This window comes from Gopherus evgoodei, chromosome 6 (assembly GCF_007399415.2).
Source record: "Gopherus evgoodei ecotype Sinaloan lineage chromosome 6, rGopEvg1_v1.p, whole genome shotgun sequence".
NCBI classification, from domain to species: domain Eukaryota; kingdom Metazoa; phylum Chordata; order Testudines; family Testudinidae; genus Gopherus; species Gopherus evgoodei.
In genome coordinates this window covers 125,222,924-125,243,333 of record NC_044327.1, presented here as the reverse complement: position 1 = coordinate 125,243,333, position 20,410 = coordinate 125,222,924, and the positions used below count along the sequence as shown (strand labels likewise).

Here is a 20,410-nt window from a genome sequence, read left to right as displayed (position 1 = left end):
TTCTAACTCTTCCTTCATATAGCGGCTTGGGAGAATGGCACACACACACACACACACACACACACACACACACACACACACACACACACACACACACACACACACACACACACACACACACACACACACACACACACCCTGTTGCAGAGCATTCCAACAATCTAGCTACAAATTTCCCTTCCCTTCCCAAGGCCTTCTACAGAACTATACAGTGTGCATGATAAGGATGCACAGAACATGGTTAGAATGACCTCCAAATGCATAATAATCTGATTTAGAATGCTTAACCACTGGTTTCCTTTGATGAACAACTACCTGTCTCCCCTTGGAAAATATTATTCTGAGTTGTTTGGATTTTGCCTTTCTTATTCTTGGCATACATGTGAGAGACTGGCACACTCCAGGAATTTTTTGCCCATGAAAATCAACAGTGACATAAGATTTGTATTGCGTTCTGAGGCATTGCTGTGCTGAAAGACTTTTTATAATTTGGATTGAGTTGCATTTTGGGATCCTTGTTGTACTATGTAACCCTCTACCGGGTTCCAAAGGGTGGTTTTCAAGGGTGTGTGTGTGTGTGTGTGTGTGTGTGTGTGTGTGTGTGTGTGTGTGTGTGTGTGTGTGTGTGTGTGTGTGTGTGTGTTCCCCAACCAGAAGTAGTTCCAGTCAAGGAGCCTTTACTCAGAAAACAGCATTTGGTCCCCCCTTATTGTGACAGGATAAACTAGTCAGAATTATGAGATGGACACAGGCTGCAAACTTCACGTCAGATCTGAACTGCACCACAGTCTAACACCATTTGGGTCTTTGAATGGGCTCAGTATAGATCTAGGAGCTAGCTGTTAGGGTTGGATCTATCCCAAGTACCCCAAAGTTTGGGCCATGCATCTGAAGAAGTGGGGTTTTTACCCATGAAAACTTATCCCAAATAAATCTGTTGGTTTTTAAGGTGCCACCAGACTCCTGATTGTTTTTGTAGATACAGACTAACACGGCTACCCCTCTGATACTTGACACCAAAATTTGAGCAAGTTCAGACCCAGAGCTTTCATCTAGCCTGTTGCAGAGATAAGATTGGCAGTGAGGTTTTCATTTGGATAGGGATCTGAACTTCCCCAAAATTCAGACTGGTAAGTTGAGTCCAGAACCATCTGGCTGGAAGGAAATAAGAACAGGCATGAATTTATGCCCTAGTTTTAAGCCCAACCTCTCTTTCAGAGCAGATCTTGAAAACCAAGATCCTGACTGCTCTCTGCAGGCTAATGATTTTGTGGTACTTTTGTAAGAGCCCGGGGATGGCCCTGGTGTTTTTGGCTGAAGTTTCCCCTCCTCTCACTTTCCTGTGCCAGTTGGCTGTCTCCCTCACTGCACTGATGACTGTGTTTCAGCAGGGTGTTGTGTTCAGAGAATGGGAAAAGTTCAGCATCTGCTGAAGAGACCAGTACTGAGGTTTATCCATCACTAACTCTTTTTTCTCTCATACGAAGATGAACATGACAGGAGCCCAGTTTTCAAGCACAGGTGACAAAGCCATTCTAATCAACCTGGGCTGAGCTCAGCTCAAGAGATGCCATGGGTGCAATTTCCACACTGAGGACAGCTGAATCCTGCATTTTTAGATCAGATCCAGTTGTCCATTTGAAGTGTCCCAGTGCCCGTCCAAACCTAGGATTTGAACATCCTGTGAAGACACCCCAAGTCTGTAGAGCACACCTACAGCATCTCTTGAGCTGAATTCAGCAGAGGTCAGTTAGAGTAGGGGAATAGCATTGCTTTTAGGTGAGAAACTAACACACAGGCTGTATTCACCCCCTCACTTAAACAGCATCAACTTCTGCTCTGTCTTCACAGGCCATGGAGACGGAAGCAATCATTCCAAAGTCTCTGTCTGTATTGAGACAGTCCATTTCTTCCTGATAAACTCCAGCAGCAAAGAGCAATCAGCTGAATGAGAGCTCAGTAAATTAAGCGGCTGAGTACTATTTCAAAGGAGAACATGAGCAGCATCAGAAGTTTTCCATCAGCTGTAATAACGCCAATTACTTTGGCCAGTTGCTGATTCCGCTGTGATTTGTTTAGCTCAATCATGTTTCGGACTCTTGCCTGGGCTGATGGGCTTTGTTTACTCTGAATGTTCATTTCCATGGTGCATCTCTCTCCCATCCCCTCTCTGTCTGTGCCAGGTTCATAGCTCAGAATATTCCTCCTCCTTTCTCTCTGGTCATTTCCAGCCTGGGCAGATTATCACTGGGGGTGCTTGGGCTGCTTTGAGCAAATCCCCTTGTCTCCTGCTTTCTGTGGGGTGACTGAAAGCATTACGGGCTGCAGCTTCTGCTGCTCCCTGGTATTGCCTGAATGCAGAGATAGTGTCCCAGAAAAATCCTCTCTATAGATTAACCAGTCCGTCCACAAATACATAATTCCAATCGCCAGCCAAGGATCCTGGCCATTGCTAACAGGTGGACTCCTCACCATGTCAGAGCGATCACAGCCATGTATCTTAGGGAGGTTATGGAGGGCCAAAGGTTCCTCAGGGTCTGAAAACCTGACCAGTTAGGACAATAGCCAGGTGGCTTGGTGTGTTGATCTAGGGTAGACAGAGAGATGAGGAGTAAATATTTCTCTCCCTCTCCTTGTATGACTTTCCAGATGGCCAAGACACTGGGAGAAAATCTCTCTGTGGAAATTCAGCTGCAGCCTCTCCTGCCTGTTTATATTTCGGTTGCCCGGGTGTATCTGCAGCCACTTTTTGTACAAGAACAGGGATTCTTCTCTTGCTAATTGGTGAAGAGAGCTAATCAGAGGCATTTAAGGAGCGCATCTGTCTGATTGACAACTTGAATGCAAACTGCAGGGACAGCTAGCAGGGATCTGAAAAGCTGATTTAATTTCCCTTCAATTCCTTAGGCACTTCGGGTCAGGGCCGTGGAGGGCCGAACTGCGGCCGCTTCTTTGCTCCTCTTGCCCTCTGCATGCAGTGGCTTTGCATGTCCTTTACCCTTGTGAACATGTGCCAGTGAAATCTCCTGTAGGAGCCATTAGAAACCCCACACATGCCAGCTTCTCTCCCCATTTTGGCTCACCTGTCCACAGGTGGAGGGGGGCATGTGCTCTGCTCCCACCTCCATGCCAGCCTTCGCACCTGGGTCTTTTCATGCTGCTGGCTGGCTGCAGTAAAGACTGTGCGTGTTTCCAGCAGGAGGCATACAGGAAGAGCCGTCAGGTTCATAACAGCAGCCTTCTAACTGTGGAGCATGGCAAGTACTGAAGCGGTGATGAACAGCAGAGAATTCATGCAGAGATAGTTTTTTTTATTTATTTTTTTGAGAGGCACTTCAGGCTAATGCACTTGTTTTTACTCTGTCCTTTCTGCTGGAGACAGCGGGTCAGATCATGTGAACAGGTCTCTGAGAGGAGTGTAGTGGGGCTTGTCTCTGTGCAGTTCCTTGGGGAGAGGAGGAGACCCCAGAAACGTGACTTAACGTGGGAAATATCAAATAGCACCATTTGGACTATTTCAATTTCAATCTTGTGGATGACAAATATGTAGGTGGCTCTGCTTTGCCTCTGGAACCTGGCTCACCTCCTAGTTACCATGAATTGTTAAAGATCAGCTGGACTGGTTGTCAGTTCCTGCAATTTGTACCATACACAAAGAGAGAACAGGAGAACAGCTCATGGCTCTGACCAGAGATGCAGTAGGAAGCTTTAAGGGGCCGCATAGGTGGGATTTGAATGAAGGAGGGGACAAATGGAGTATGTTGGCTTCATTCTGTTCTTGTTTCTGCTAGTGTCACTCCCCTGGACCTGATTCTCCACTGCCTGGCACCATGGGTAGTCATTTATGCCGGTGCAAAGTGGCACCAGAACAGAATTCTTCACTTGTATCTGACATCAGTAACTGTTTGCACCTGGTTTGCATTCACTCTTGCACAGGTGCAAATAAAATAAGCTGCAAGACCCATTTATCCTTGAGGTAAACTGAGGCACAGGAATGGGTTAAGTGACTTATCAGTGGTCACAGAGTTTGTCAGTGACAGAGCCAAAAGTAGAATGCAGGAACCCCGACTCTCAATCTCCTGTTCTGGCTGCTCGACAACTCTGACTTCTACACATGCATTGGGTACATTCATAGAATACAGTTGGTATCTTGCCATAATCAACAAAAAAAGCATTAGGTATTGTCCAAGAGTTGTATTGATTTGTGGATGCCTAAGATGAAATATCTTTAAAAAGGACCTGATTGTCAGGAAGTTCTGAACATTTTCCCTTTGAAAGTCAAACCCGTTTAACATATCTCAGCTTGGGAACTCAAAATCACTAGTCTCTTCAGAAAAAACATCTCTCTTGTTACTCAGCACTAAAGAGGGATAGGTCCAATGTTCTTGTTTAGATGTGTCAATATTATAACTGACCCTGTATTTTGTGATGGCAGAGGGATTATGAAGCTAGAGCATTCTGTGTTGGCATGGCTGTTCCTGTGTTTATATTTAGGGCATGCCTGTCGTCTGGTCACACTGTAATATTAGTCCTCAGAGTCTGATCGTTTTGTGGCTCTATATCTACAGTTAAAGGCCACCATCACATGGTCTGTCTGGCAGGTGGTTTTCCCATCGTCGAATTCTAATCCTTTTCGGGGTCATACGTTGAATAATAACGGCATTTACCGTAGGAAGTAAAGACAAGTTTGCCATTGGCTTCATTAGGGAGACTCGTTGTCTTACTGAGTAAAATGATCTTCAGTTCCCATCTGGATACATTGTCCCTGGCAGGGTAGGGGAAACTGGTTTGCTTTGAGCTCTGCAAAGATTTTGGTTATGTCAAACCTAGGAGAATTAGGAAGTATTTGTTGTCTCTTCCTCGAACCAAAACAATTCAGGATAGTTTTGAGCAATAGGGAAAGGAAGGAAAATATCATTTTATGGGCTGGGAGGCAGTATGACTTACTGATTAGTGCATAGGCCTGGTGGACAGGAGACCAGAATTCTAAATTCAGTTACTGTCTTGCAGACATTTCTGTGTCTATTACATCTACATTGGTTTGTGACATAAACTCTTTGTATCGGTTTATGTGCCTTAAAAAGGCTCACTGGTGATGATACCAGGTTCAGAGTTGCATGCACACTTCACAGAGCGTCGCGAGGCTAAATGAATTCATGTCCGTGAAACACCTTGTGATTCCCAGATGGGACAACACTAGGGAAATAGCAAGTGCTATTATTGTAAAGATTTCACTTCACACGATTAGTCTAAAAGTACCTGGAAACAGGTGTGCTGCACGGGGCCAGCCCAAGGCGTGTGTAATGGGATCAGCGTGTGCAGGGCAACGTGGCTGTGGGGATCACGTGTCAGGGCACAACTTATTGCATTCCCTCCCCCACACAAACCCCAGCATGCGTCCCCTCTTCTAGTTCATGCTGCCACACTCCCTAGCAAGTTATATTGTAATAATGGCCATAGATGGGCCTCTCTTCTAATGGTCTGTTGGCTGTTAGATTGGGCCTTACCCCTGTTCCTATGCTGGAGCAATAATGGATAGAGGAAGCTTCAAACACTCCCTTTCCTCACTCACTCAGTATATCTGCTCAGCACAGGGCAGGATGGAGTCCTCTGGGTGGTATTCACCCGCAGTGCAAACCTGTGCCCTGTAGCCCTGCGACATAAGGCAGGTTATGGGTCCTGCATGTTTTACAGCAGAATAAAAACCCAGCGACGGGTCATGTTAAAGATGCTGTCTCCCCTCCTGTGGGAAAAGTATCAAACGCAATTAGGACAGCGAGGCCAGCTTGGAACTCTCTGGAGCTCATTGTCTGTTTTTTTCCAGGTTTTGGGGGTGGGGAGTGTACACCATGCATGTAATGCGTTAGGACTTCTCTACACATTGCGTGAGTCTGTGCTAGTGGGGTGTAAATTCTAGTCTGCACCAGCACGTCGTGCACTAAGGAGGCCATATGAACCCTGCTGGCATGCACTGGAAGTTCTTTAATGCATGTTAACATAGTGTGTTTAGTGTGCACCAGCAGGGTCTGCACGGGGCAGTTAGTGCACAACACGCCGGTGTGGACTAGAATTTACACTTCACTGCTGTGGACTAATGCACCACATAGACAAACCCTTAGGTTACACTCACAGGTACTGCTCAGCTCAGTAAATATTGAGTACTCTCAGTATCTGATTTAGAGGAAAGCTGGCATTTTGTTTCGGTCAAATTGACCTGGCTTGATGTTGTGAATGAATGTGGTAGAAATATAGGAATTGCCAGCAGTCCATCTAATGCAGTATTATCATGTCTCTGGCACTGGTCTGAGTAAGTATGGCAATCACTGTGTTTTTAGCACATGCCTTCACAATGGGATGGCAAGTAAGTTGTAAGCTAGATCGGTTTGACTAAAACTGGCTGAATGTGGGTAACATTTTCTAAAGTGCCTAATGACTTAGCAGCCCAAATCCCATTTTCAAAACAGAATTAGCAGATTTTTAAAGGGATGGGAATAAATGTTTTTCAAAATTCCACTAGGTGTCTACCTGCATTTTAGTCACCTAAATACCTTTTAAAAATTCTGGTTCCTAAATCACTTGGGTACATTTGAAAATTGTACTGTCTATTTTTCCCCCCAGTATAATAAATAACGTATTTAATCTTCTGCCACCTTTTTCTAATGAACCTAGATAGAAGCACAGCGAAGGTGCCTTTGCTTGCTAACTATTGAGGTACCACTACAGGAGATTTGGGAACAAATCGATAAATTAAACAGTGACCAGGTGGTATTCACCCAATAGTTCTGAAGGAACCCAAATATGAAATACCAGAACTGCTGACAGTGATATGTCACCTATTGCTTAAATCAGTCTCTGTACTAGATGACTCCAGGATAGCTAATGTTATGCCTATTTTTTTTAAAAGGCTCCAGGGGCAATCTGGGAAATTACAGGCCAATAAGTCTGGCTTCAATATTAGGCAAATATGTTGAAACTGTAGTAAAGGACGGCATTATCAGACACATAGATGAACATGATATGTTGGGGAAGAGTCAACATGGTTTTGCAAAGGGAAATCATGCCTCACTAGTCTATTAGAATTCTTGAAGGGGGTCAGCAAATATGTGGACAAGGGTGGTCCAGAAGATATACTGTACTTTCAGAAAGCCTTTGACAAGATCCCTCACCAAAGACTCTTTGGAGGGAAGGTCCTCTCATGGATCAGTAACTGGTTAAAAGATTGGAAACAAAGGGTAGGGATAAATGGTCAGTTTTCACAGTGGAGAGAGGTGAATAGCAGAGTCCTCCCAGGATCTGTACTGAGACCAGTGCTGTTCAACATGTTCATAAATGATCTGGAAAAAGGGATAAACAATCAGGTGGCAAAGTTTGCAGGTGATACAACATAAGTCAAGATAGTTAAGTCCAAAAATGACTGCAAAGCGTTACAAAGGGATCTCACAAAAATGAGTGACTGAGCAACAAAATGTCAGATGAAATTCAGCATTGATAAATGCCAAGGAATGCACACTGGAAAACATAATCTCAACTGTGCATACAAAATGATTGGGCTTAAATTAGCTGTTACCACTCCAGAGAAGCAGCAAAGAGTCCTGTGGCACCTTATAGACTAACAGACATATTGGAGCATGAGCTTTCGTGGGTGAATACGTCTGTTAGCCTATAAGGTGCCACAGGACTCTTTGCTGCTTTTACAGATCCAGACTAACATGGCTACCCCTCTGATACTTGACACTCAAGAGAGAGATCTTGGCATCATCATGGATAGTTTTCTGAAAACATCTGCCCAACGTGCACATATACTAAAATTGGAACGACACAGAGAAGATTAGCATGGCCCTTGCGCACGGATGACACACACATTCGTGAATCAGCCATCAAAAAAGCTCACAGGATGTTAGGAGCCATTAGGAAAAGGATAGATAATAAAACAGAAAATATCAGAATGTCACTGTATAAATCCATGGTACATCCTCACCTTGAATACTGCATGCAATTCTAGTTGCCTCATCTCAGAAAAAATATATTAGAATTGGAAAAAGTACAGAGAAGGGCAACAAAAATGATGAGGGGTATGGAACAGCTTCCGTATGCGGAGAGATTAAAATGACCGGAACTGTTCAGCTTAGAAAAGAGACAACTGAGGAGGGATGTGATACCCAGGTCTATAAAACCATTAATGGTGTAGAGAAAGTTAATAAAGTGTCATTTACCCCTTCATATAACACAAGAACCAGAAGTCACCCAATGAAATGAATAGGCAGCGGATTTAAAAGAAACATCAGGAAGTGCTTCTTCACACGATGCAGTCAGTCTGTGGAACTGGTTGCTAGGGGATGTTGCAATGGCTAAAAGTAAAACTGGGTTCAAAAAAGAATTAGGTAGGTTCATGAAAGAAAAGTCCATTGATGGCTATTAGGCAAGATGGTCAGGGATGCAAACCCATGCTTGGGGTATCCCTAACCTCTCACTACCAGAAGCAAGGACTGAATGAAGGGGCATGACACTCTCAAAAATTGCCTGCTCTGTTCATTCCCTCTGAAGCATCAAGTCCTGGCAACTGTCAGAAGACAGGATACTGGGCTAGCTGGCTGATTGGTCAGACCCAGTGCGGCCCTTTGTATGTTCTTGAATTTCTTATTTCAGGAGCCTGCCAAGAAATAACTCACACACCAGTGGAAAGAACTGAAATTTTAGAACTATGTTTGCAGGATTCCCCCGTGTTGCTATCAGCAGCTGCCCAACCTGATCCATTCAGTTGGTTCTTTGATGTACAATTAAAGCTGGGAAAAAATAGCTTTGTGCAATGTATAAATAGAGAAGAGGAGAGATAAAGGCAGCATTGAAGTCAGGCGTTGACAGCTTGGCATGTGAACATTAAAGCTTCATTCCACTATTTCTTCTTAAGAATGATTTTCTGAAAATGTCCGCTCCCTTTCCTGTCCTGAACCCCGGAAAATTAATGCTTTATTTACCTCGCAGCCACTTTGTTCAGTTTACATTGTACCTAATCTGCTGTTGCAGCAAAAAAATAATAATAATTTCTTCAGTAAAAGGGAGACTATTTTCTCAGACTGGATAGTGTACTTCTATTAGATTATTTTTCTCTTTATCCATATAAAAAAAAAACATTCTTCCAGGAGGAAGCCATTAGATTTACCCATACTTACTGAAGAATAGTTGGCATGTGAAATCAAAGCCTCCTGCTTGTTGCAAAAGGTCATAGTGTGCAATGTTTCCACAAGCACCAGGGACGAAGCAATCAGGCACATTTTGATTAATCTGAGCAAGGGGTGAGATAATCCAAGCGAAGGCTAGTGATAGTGGAGCTGTCTGCACTCAGCATCCTGAAGATCTCTTTCTGATCCCATGCCACTTTTACACTGCTGTAACTCCACTCACCTCACTGGAGTTTTTCCTGATTTACACCAACATGCAGATCAAATTCTGGCTCATGAGAATCTATCAGTAGCTGATGAAAAGGACCAGATGAGTCCCTTAGAACTGTAAGGAAATGTATTAGAAAGGACATGTTAAGAAAAAATGAAGAATGATCAGATGAATGGTATAAAAGACCATTTTAGCTTCTACCTTTAAAGAGATACTGTAAAGAAAAAAAATACATTAAAATATTTCAATATTAGTAATCTCTGAGATTAACAACACTGGAATGATATCGGCAATCTCATCTACTTTTTTTTTTTTTTTTTGGTTTCTTTCTCTCTCATGTATGTGTTTAATTGGTCTTGGTTTTGCCTCTTTCTCTTCTATTTCTAGTCAGTTTCATTTCCCAATTCCCCTGCCTTAGCACAGTGCTATTGTATTTAGGTTCACAGCCCTGGAGGGGAGATTTAAATCCAAATAAATAATGTTTCTGCTGAATTATTCTTTAACTGTAGAAAAAACATTTCTATTTGCAAAGATTAGGGCTGTTTATTTAAGAGAAGAGCTGAAGTGGCATCTTGGAAGTGAAAACAATAAAGAATAGAAGTCTGTCAGGCCCTACTACAAGTACCAGGAGAACCCCAAGGGAAATTCGAAAGCAGTAAATTTAGAATTTATGAAATAAAATACTTAAAAAATTGGCAATTAACCTGTCAAGTATCAGAGGGGTAGCCGTGTTAGTCTGGATCTGTAAAAGCAGCAAAGAATCCTGTGGCAACCTTATAGACTAACAAACGTTTTGGAGCATGAGCTTTCGTGGGTGAATACCCACTTCGTCGGATGCATGCGTCTGAGGAAGTGGGTATTCACCCACGAAAGCTCATGCTCCAAAACGTCTGTTAGTCTATAAGGTGCCACAGGATTCTTTGCTGCTTTTACAATTAACCTGTGTTACTCTGTGCTGAAAGATAATACTGGAACAAAGAACTTAATGGGATCCAAAAAGGAGTTGACATTTACGGACTCAATCCCGCAAGCTGCTTATTACGCTGGTCTTGATACAATAAAAGGCTTAATGACACTGGGTCTTCTCACACACTTAAAGTGAAGCCTTTTCTAGAGCGCTTTATGGAAAACAAGAATACGTACAGTTACACTGACCAGGTTAAAATGCTCTACAGGATGTTGACATTCATGTTTCAGGAAAGAAGTCAGGCAACCACTATCTGCTTGAGGTTAGTGAGAAACTTCCTTTCACACGTGAATCATTGAATAAGTGTCCATTCCGGGGTTTATATGTCTCCTTCTGAAGCATCCAGCATAGACCAGTGTTGGAAATGGTGTACTCTACTCGACAAACTGTTATTCTGCTCCCATGAGGCAATTCCTACACTCCCGTTTCCCTGCAAATAGAGAATAACATCGTAACGAAGAGGTTCAGACAGGACACTAAGTGGAAAAATGCCCTTGGTTGTTTTAAGCAGGAGAGAGGCAGAGCTTACAATTCAATCTATTTTGTGAAATGTCTCCTTGTGAATGTTCTTACATTAAAACACTTAGAGAGTCTCATGTTTATAATGGCTCTCCGTGGCTTGTGCAAAGGCTGGATTAGTTTGTAAGGACTTTGGGGCAGGACAGTGTCTTTTAGTTCTGTGTTTGTACAGCACCTAGTGCAATGGTTTCCTGGTGAATGATTAAGGCTCCCAGGCACTACCGTAATACAAATACATAATAATAATGATTAATCATTTCCAGTTTGTTGACTATCTCATTCCATCTCCAGAGCAGAAATGCAAACCTTGAGCTTTCTAGCCTGTAACCTGAACTTCCTGAAGACAAAAAGATGGTCAATTGGCCAAAGACTCCTACATTTAAAATGTTTCAGCAGACTGCAGGGGGAGTTGCCGTTTTTTTCTGAGGACACCGACGTTTTGAGACTGCCTAGGTGTAAATGCATGTGGGTGCTGCAGTCACTACATAGGGATAAAGTGACAGCGACAAGTTGAACTCTGCAGTAATAAAGCATAAGGAGGGTTAGGCTGGGGGCTGAATTCATTTCTAGACATATATGCAAAGCAGTAATAAATGAGCTAGAGTTTATTATGGGGAGAGCATCAGGTCTTCCAGCTGCTCTGTTAGGACTACAGGCCAAGATATTTAATTATGCCCTGGCATCTTCCTTTAACTAGATGATCACATTACATGTGAGTGCTGCGCCCCTCCAGAGCTCACTCTGACACCTTTGCTTATAGAGACCCTACCCTCTATAAAGGAGAGATCTGCGATAAAGTAAACGGAGGCTCTTTAAATATAGAAAACCGTGGCAATTACAATTGTGGTTTCCATAGGTGAAATAAATCTATCTAGTGCCAGTCCCCAGGGTCTTTAGGCACCATAGTCAACATCATCCTAGTCTCTTCTCCACTGTCTGTCAGGTTGTATTCCATAGGTTGGCTTTCTCTGGGCTTGGAAGGATATCTGTAGGTTAGGGTTTCTGCTAAAAAAGACCTGTGCAAATAGATGTGCCTGGGATTGTGTTCTGTGAGGTGATCCATATCAGACCTACTCTTTACTGAATGCTTGTTTTGGTCCTTGATTTCCTCCAGAATCTCTCAAATCCTTCTCTGAAGGGAATTTCACATTCTTGTACTGGCCCATGCATTAAGAATGTTTTGTACAGTGCTTTGAAGTACTAGGTGAGTGTTGAGTTCATCTTGGAATTATTATGATAAGTGCAGTGGCAGTTTTTGATTAGGGGTCACAGCACTGGGAGTCAGGAATCCTTGACCCTGTGGCTAGTTCTGAAAGTGACTCGGTGTGACCTTCAGCAAGTGATGTAACTTGTCTGTGTGTGAGTTTCTCCCTCTGTATGCTGCTACCTTTAGCGGTGTTTATAACCTAAGTGTTTTCTGAGTCTCTGGTGCAAAGTATAGAGAAAACCCCTGAACCCCATTTGTTTTAATGAGAGTTTGGCCCGAATGAAAACTCGAGGATTTGGCCCATTGCTATTACTACCTATGTAACAGCTCACCGGTGGGAGTCATTCCTAGTGATGCATTTTTTCTGTCAGTATTATCTTTTCCTTATTTTTCTATTATTATGCCTGTTAAACTTTGAATGGCCTCTAAAGAGGATGAAACTGAGAGTTTCCTCAGTAAAGACTCACAGTAAAAAAGGTGAGGCATTTTGGAATAACTAAGGCAGGGGTCGGCAACCTTTCAGAAGTGCTGTGCCGAGACTTCATTTATTCACTCTAATTTAAGGTTTCATGTGCCAGTAATACATTTTAATGTTTTTAGAAGGTCTCTTCCTCTAAGTCTATAATATAGAAATAAACTATTGTTGTATGTAAAGTAAACAAGGTTTTAAAATATCAGAAGGTAGCCGTGTTAGTCTGGATCTGTCAAAGCAGCAAGGAAGCATCTGAGGAAGTGGGTATTCACCCACGAAAGCTCATGCTCCAAAACGTCTGTTAGTCTATAAGGTGCCACAAGACTCTTTGCTGCTTTGAAGGTTTTAAAAATGTTTAAGAAGCTTCATTTAAAATTAAATTAAAATGCAGAGCCCCCCGAACCGGTGGCCAAGACCCGGGCAATGTGAGTGTCACTGAAAATCAGCTCACGTGCCACCTTCGGCACACGTGCCATAGGTTGCCTACCCTTGAACTAAGGCAATGACCACACATTCCCTTGCACTAGAGACAAAGTCTCTAAGCAGGGCAGGTGAGGATGTTCAGTGACTGGCTCGAAGGCAAGATTATAAGGCCGGAAGGGACCACTGTGACCATCTAGTCTGACTTCCTGTACAACACAGGCCACAGAACTTCCCTGAATTAATTCCTGTCTGAACCAGAACATAACTTTTCGAAAAGCATCTATACTTGTTTTAAAATGTTCCAGGAATGGAGAATCTACTACGTTGGTAAGTTGTTCTAATGGTTAATTACCCTCAGTGTTAAAATGTGTGTCTACCTTTGTGTACCTTCAACTTTCAACCATTAGAGCTTGTTATATCTTTGTTTGCTAGACTGAAGAGCCCATTATCAATTTTTTCTTCACCACCTAGGTAGTTGTAGACTGTAATCAAGTTGCCTCTTAACCTTCTATTTGTTCAGCAAAACAGATGGAGCGCTTTGGGTCTATTGCTGTAAATCTTGTTCTCCAATCCTTAAACATTCTCGTGGCTCTTCTCTGAACCTTCTTGAATTTATCAACATCCTTCTTGAGCGTCCCTGGCACCTAGTCCTATGTTGGACCACTAAAATTACACCCTTCATTCTCTTTCTCTTTCTTGCTTGCGTGACTGGTAGCTAGGGTCACCAGACAGCAAATGTGAAAAATCGGGACAGGAGGTGAGGGGTAATAGGACCCTATAAAAGAGAGAGATCCAAAAATCGAGACATCTTCACACTACTGGTACCTGAGCTGATGAATACAAGGAAGACTGACTCTCCATTGCTTTGCATGTAGTATAACCACTTACACTGTTTCACTTGCATGACCATTTATGCTAATATAAAGCAAGTGCAAAGCAATGAAGAGATGGGCCCATGGTATGACCTTTGCCCAATATATTTTTCAAAAGGCATTTCAGTGAAGTGTAGCAATCCTGCTTCTCGCAACTGTGATGGTGACTGGCACCTTCCATTGAATACACAGGGCCATGTCGCGGGTCAGGAGGTGCTGACATGAATAGCCATGGTGAAGGAGGTAATGGCCCCAGGTATCTCGTGAGATACAAAGAGGCCTCAGTGGAGGAGGAGTAAGAGTGGTATGTGGCCATTGGTTTCTGTGTTTGACCGTCCTGAAAAATAAATGTGCTGGTTTAATTGATTAGCTTTGTGAAACTGGGTCCATTTTTGCTGGGAAAGCTCTACATTCTGCTCACCCTGTGACAGCATTATTATGCCCTTCTCTAGCACACAGGAAAATCTGGCCCTGAATGACACAAAGAATGTGTTTCTACTAGAGCTGTGTAGCTCATTAGTCCCAAGACACCAGACCTGGTAGCATAATTTAGGAATGCAGGTATTTGGGACTCCTCTGGAAAGACCCTGCTGAAAGATCTCCAGGGTGTACTGTACTAAGCATAAGCCACCCACCCCTCAGGTTTGGAAGAGAGCAAATTCCTTCCAGGATTATAGGATTAAGAAGCTGAAAAGTGATTCAAATTCTTCATTAAACAGAAAAGGAGAGACATGAGGGGAAGCTCTTCAATGCATGCATCACTCAATGTGTTTTCCTTGTAATTAGAGGAAGTTATTGAAAAATATTTGAGGGGATTAAATTCTCAGCGGATATGTGCCGGTCAAATAACATGAGAGTCTGCATTCTTCCAAGTAATCAATGGAGTGACTTGAATGGCGAGGTTCAAAAGGACACAATTATTGCTAAAGTGCCACTGTCATAGTGTGCACTGTACTGTACAGCAGATGGGCAAGCCTGAGGGTTTCCCAGCAGGGGAACTCTGCTGTATTTGAAAAAACAAAGCCCTTGAGGTTCACATGTGAGGTTTTCCACAGAGGGTCAAAATCTGAGCCAGACCATTTTCTGATCCTCTTGGAAAGAGATGCTCCTGATTTCATGAGCCAGTGCTGGTTTAGGAACTGAGTAGTGCTTTGCTCTCTTACAAGAAAAAGGGGGGAAAGAAGAGAAACTGTGGGAGGTAAAGAGGAAAGACGAGAGGATACGTCTACACAGCAAAAAACAAAACAAACCCCTGCAGCAGCGAGGCTCAGAACCTCAGTCAATGGACTCAGGCACGCGGGGCTCATGCTGCAGGACTAAAATAGCAGTGCAGATGTATGGGCTTGGGCTGGACCCCAGGCTCCAAGATCCCTCCCATCCCTCGGTTGCAGACCCTGGGTGGTAGTCAAAGCCTGAAGGTCTACCATGCTATTTTTAGCCCTGCAGCTTGAGCTCCGCTGACCCAAGCCAGTTGTCCTGAACTGTGAGAATACGTCTACTCAGCAAAGAAAAAAACTCAGCTGCCCCGTGCCAGGAGACTCAGGCTCATGGGGCTGGGCTGTTTCATTTTTGTATAGATTTCTGGGCTTGGGACCTCTGGGACCTTTGCATCTCTCAGGGCCCTAGAGCCCAGCCCAGAAGTCTACGCCACAATGAAATAGCCTCGCAGCTCAAGCTCTGCCGGTTTTTCTTTGCTATGTCGACATACCCTGAGACTTGCTGCCACAGTTTGGTTTTTTGTTTGTTTATTTGCAGAGTGGGACAAAGACAACAAAAGAGGGAGAATTCCTGTGTAAAGAGGTCAAACTTTCCTCTGCCCCCCTTTCCTTAGAGGCTTCATTATAACTGATGAGATGATGATGTTCTGCTCCTGTAATGAAGTCTTTAACTCAAAGCATATTGGGCCTGCTCTTTGTAACACAGTTCCTACCAAATCAGATGTAACATGTGTTTTGTATTTACTTCTCTAACAGTAATATTTATCTGTCCAGTGTCCTTCCCATTATTTCAGCCTTCTCCACAGCTTGGAGTACTCTCCCAAATGCATGTCTCTTGAGGCTAAAAGGTAGCTCACCGAGCTAGCATCTGCTTCTCCTGGTGTTCATATTGGAGGAAGTATGGTACAGCGGGTAGAGCCAGGAAAGGGAGTTAAGGACTTCAGAGCACCTCCTCTCCTGCAGCAGACTATGACAAATCCTTTCTTACGGGATGGGGGGAGATTCAGATGGCTGGAGTCAGATCATGTCCGGCTCCAGCATTTTTGCCACCCCAAGCGGCGTAAAAAGAAAAAAAAAAAAGCCGCGATCTGCGGCAGCTCTATCGCCGCCACTTTGTTCTTCGGTGGCAATTTGGCAGCCGGTCCTTCCATCCGAGAGGGACTGAGGGACTCGCCGCTGAATTGCTGCCTAAGAGCTGGACATGCCGCCCCTCTTCATTGGCTGCCCCAAGCACCTGCTTTGTGCGCTGGTGCCTGGAGCCGGCCCTAGTTACATGCACATGAATGACTTCAAAAGACAGACACCCCTGTCTGAGGGGAGAACGTAGCTCTAATGTTCTGTCCCTGAGTTGGCTGAAGACCTCCTGTGTGTCCATGAGGATGTCATGTCACCTGTCACAGCCTCCTCCTTTGTGAAGTGGGGCTAACTCTTATCCTCCCAGGCATGTGTGAGGGTTAGTTAATTTTTGTCCAGTGTTTTGAGATCTTCAGATGAAAGGTCATCTAACTACATTGAGAATAGGCATTTCTTACGTGTTATAGGGATGTTTTGTTATGTCCCTCATGAGTTTGTGTCCCGAGGTTGAGCCCCTGTCAATATATGCTAGAGCTGGTTGGAAAATGGGGTTTTCTCCTCCCAGTGGAAAATTTTGGCTTTTTGATCCTCCTCTTTTTTTTTTTCTTTTTCTTTCAGTTTGGTCGAAAACCAAAATGAATGTTTCTGTCTGGTAGCTCCAACCCAAGAGCAGCTAAGGATCAATAATGTTTCAGTAGTTTTGATTGCCTCTGTAATGCTTGTATGCTTGGTTTCACACTCACCAAGGAGGTAGCCTTAAAGTAAGTGTGACTCTCAGCTACAGGAGTGGATGGGCATCTGGTGACTAGCCTCTGAATTGCTTTCCCCATCATGTCTTGATGATTAAGAGGGAGCTTAGAGTGGTCTGTGAGTGGCTGAATCAACTCAGGGCCAAAGAAGGAAGGCTGGTCCAGTAACTAGGACGTTAGCCTGGCACCTGGGTTCAATTCTCTATTCTTCCACAGATTTCCTCTGTGACTTTAGTCAAATCAGTTTCTCTGTGCCTCAGGTTCTCTTCTGCAAAATGAGGGTAAAAATACGTTCTTACCTTATAGACGTGTTGTGAAGTTAACTGCATTAAAGATTCAGGTGCTCTGTTACTATTAATGATCCTTTTTATAATCAACTCACAAAATCATCCAAAGCACAGAACATGGTGGTGGTGGTGAGGGACTTTAACTACCCAGGCATCTGCTGGGAAAATAACACAGCAGGTCACAGATTATCCAACAAGTTCTCAGAATATATTGGAGACATTTTTTTTTTATTTCAGAAGGTGGAGGGAGGGAGGGCGGAACTGGTTGAGAATTTGAAATTGGAAGGCATTTGAGTGAAAGTGATTATGAAATGAAAGAGTTCATAATTCTAAGGAATGTTAGGAGGGAAAACAGCACAATATAGATAATGGATTTCAAGAAGGCAGACAAACAGCTAGAAGATAACAAGGTGATAAGTAACAGTCAGCATGGATTGGTCAAGAACAAATCATACCAAACAAATGTAATTGCTTTCTCTAACAGGGTTACAAGTCTTGTGGATAGGGGGGAAGTGGTAGATGTGGTATGTCTTGACTTTAGTAAGGCTTTTGATACTGTCTCGCATGACCCTCTCATAACTAGGGAAATACAATCTAGATGGAGCTATTAAAAGGTGGGCACATAACTGGTTGGAAAAACATTCCCAGAGTGTAGTTATCAGTGGTTCATAATAAAGCTGGAAGGGCATACCAAGTAGAGTCCCGCAGGAATCAGTTCTAGGTCCGTTTCTGTTCAATATCTTCATCAGTGATTTAGATAATGGCATAGAGAGTATACTTATAAAGTTATACCAAGCTGGGATGGGGACAAATTGGAGAAAGTCCAGAGAAAAGCAATAAAAAATTCAACGTGCAAATCTCACTAGATATTAAAAACAGTAAGGCATTGAATCAAGCAGAACCAACTATCCTTTGTAGTAATAGCAAAAGCAAAATTGCAGTTGTGGTTGATGATTAATATTAAATGTGCCCACTGCATCATAGCAAACAGCTTAATGTACAGATGGCAATGTCTTTGTATAATGCTAGGCAGGCTTAACAGAAATCCGCCAAATTCCACAGCATCATCTAGAGTCAAATGCACAGCGTCATCTGATGACCTAATATGTCTGGAGAAATCATCTTTGCTAGTTATTCATTGCTGTGGATAAAATGTGTCCAGTAAGTTTTTTTTTTCCCTAAAATGTCTCACCGCCTCTCCCCAGAATGCATTCCACGTCCCCCACAGAGGGTCCTACCTTCCAGTTTGACAACCTCTGGTCTAAATAATACTTAATCCTGCCTTGAGTGCAGGGGACTGGACTAGAAGACCTCTCAAGGTCTCTTCCAGTCCTACGATTCTATGATTCTGTGGTAATGGGGACTTTAAGGGCTTGTCTACATTACCCACTGGATCGATGGGCAGGAATCAATCCAGCGGGGGTCGATTTATCGCATCTAGTCTAGACGCGATAAATCGACTGCCAGGCACTCTCTTCAGGGCGAGGATCGCAGTCGATGGGAGAGCGTCAGCCATCGACTTACCACAGTGAAGACACTGCGGTAAGTAGATCTAAGTACGTTGACTTCAGCTACGTGAGTAACACAGCTGACATTGTGTAACATAGATTGATCCCCCCCCCCAGTGTAGACTAGGCCTAAAGGTACCTAAGGTAAGGCCATCTAAAGATTGAAGTCACAATAAATCACTTGCATTGGTTGTGTCTAAAGCAAACTGTGTTTCTAGGTTGCATTTAGTGAGTCACTTTGGTTCTTTTTATGAGTCCACTAGGCACACTGGCCATGTTTTTAGGAAGTTTGAGCTACAACCTCATCTGATGCAAATTGAAATAAATGGAGCTATGCCAATTCACTCCAACTAAGGATCTGCTTTATCTTACCCATTATTTAAATACTTTTGCACTCTGTCCATGAATTCCAGACACTAATTATCAGGGCTTAAGCCAATTTATAACTGCTGGAAATCAGGATGAGACCTAATGTGTGGGAGTAGATTACCCTGTGTCTGCCTATAGTGAGGTTATTACACCTTCCTCTGGGCACTGTCAGAGTCAGGATACTAGACTTAGGTAGATCTTGGCTCTGATCCACTCTGCCAATTCATAAATTGTAAGGACTTCATAATTCCTATGTTCCTATCATGCCTAGAATTGTGAAATTTGGATGTCCGTACTGTAATTATCAACTTGATTTCCTGTTTAGGCACTTGAATAAACAGAAGCTGATTTTTCAGAGTTGTCTCGTGCGTACACCTCCAAATCCTGAAGCAACTGGAGTTTTGCATAAGCCAGTCATTTTTATTTTGGCACTTCCATATGGAATTTAGTTTCTGATTTTAAGCACTCAGGGTTGACAATGACTGAGCTCATGCTTTGCCTTTTGGCCTGGATACTGCTTCCCCAACTCAACCAATCGAATGGATACATCTTTTCATCCCTGGGGGAGGAAAGCTAAATCAGCTGCGCACACCAGCATGCCAATTTCCTGCTGGCCTTTTGTTTATCACTCTATAACATCTCGTGTCCATATGGAAGGCTGAACTGGTCCTTAGGGTGCACTATTTTTAATAACTATGGGCTATGGATTGTGCATGTTGTCATTTGCAAAACCGCAGTCTAAGGCTGCTTTGCATGGTGCCATGCAAAGTCAATAGGTGTTGAAAGTTGACAGAATAGATACAAAATGGTCTCTGGTTACAATCCCAGATCTGGCCACCATACAAGTTTATGAACAATACGTGAGCTTAAGTATTTTTTTTTTTAAGCCTTGCAATTGTGGATATTGAAATAATAAATGAGATGTGGGGTTGTTCTTTTATTATTTATTTCCATTTTATTTTTTCATTGGCTCCACCAACCTGGTTAAACAAATATCAAGTTATAAAATAGCAGCTCCTTTGTCATAGGACTTTGGAGGACATCGCAAAAAATACATTTGCCAAAGAAAAAAGACTGTCAGAGAGCAAATATTGAACTGTTTTTGCTTCTTTTCTTCTTTGCATGAAGGTACGTGACAAACCTAATCCAAAGCTGTTAATGTTGTAGTAAAGTAGTAGGAGAGGAAATTCGCTGGGATGTCGTGATTTCATATCCCTTTTATAATTTCTTCTCCTGGACAGATTGCTTTTTTTTTCTTTTTTTTTTTTTTTGAGACAAAAGGCATTGAAATAAACCAACCTGTCCAGCAACCCAGAAGAATTATTCAATACATTTCATGTTGGAGGGTTTGATATT

At 43.0% G+C, this 20,410-nt stretch overlaps 1 protein-coding gene and 1 non-coding gene across 2 annotated transcripts in view; both read left to right on the top strand.

Moving 5' to 3' along the window:
* Positions 1 to 20,410, top strand: part of SETBP1 (SET binding protein 1) — a 330,296-nt gene that overhangs the window by 174,586 nt on the left and 135,300 nt on the right. The gene's annotated exons all lie outside the window — the stretch shown is intronic.
* Positions 7,783 to 7,885, top strand: LOC115654118. The gene has a single exon (XR_004001102.1). It is a non-coding gene; the product is annotated as a U6 spliceosomal RNA (small nuclear RNA).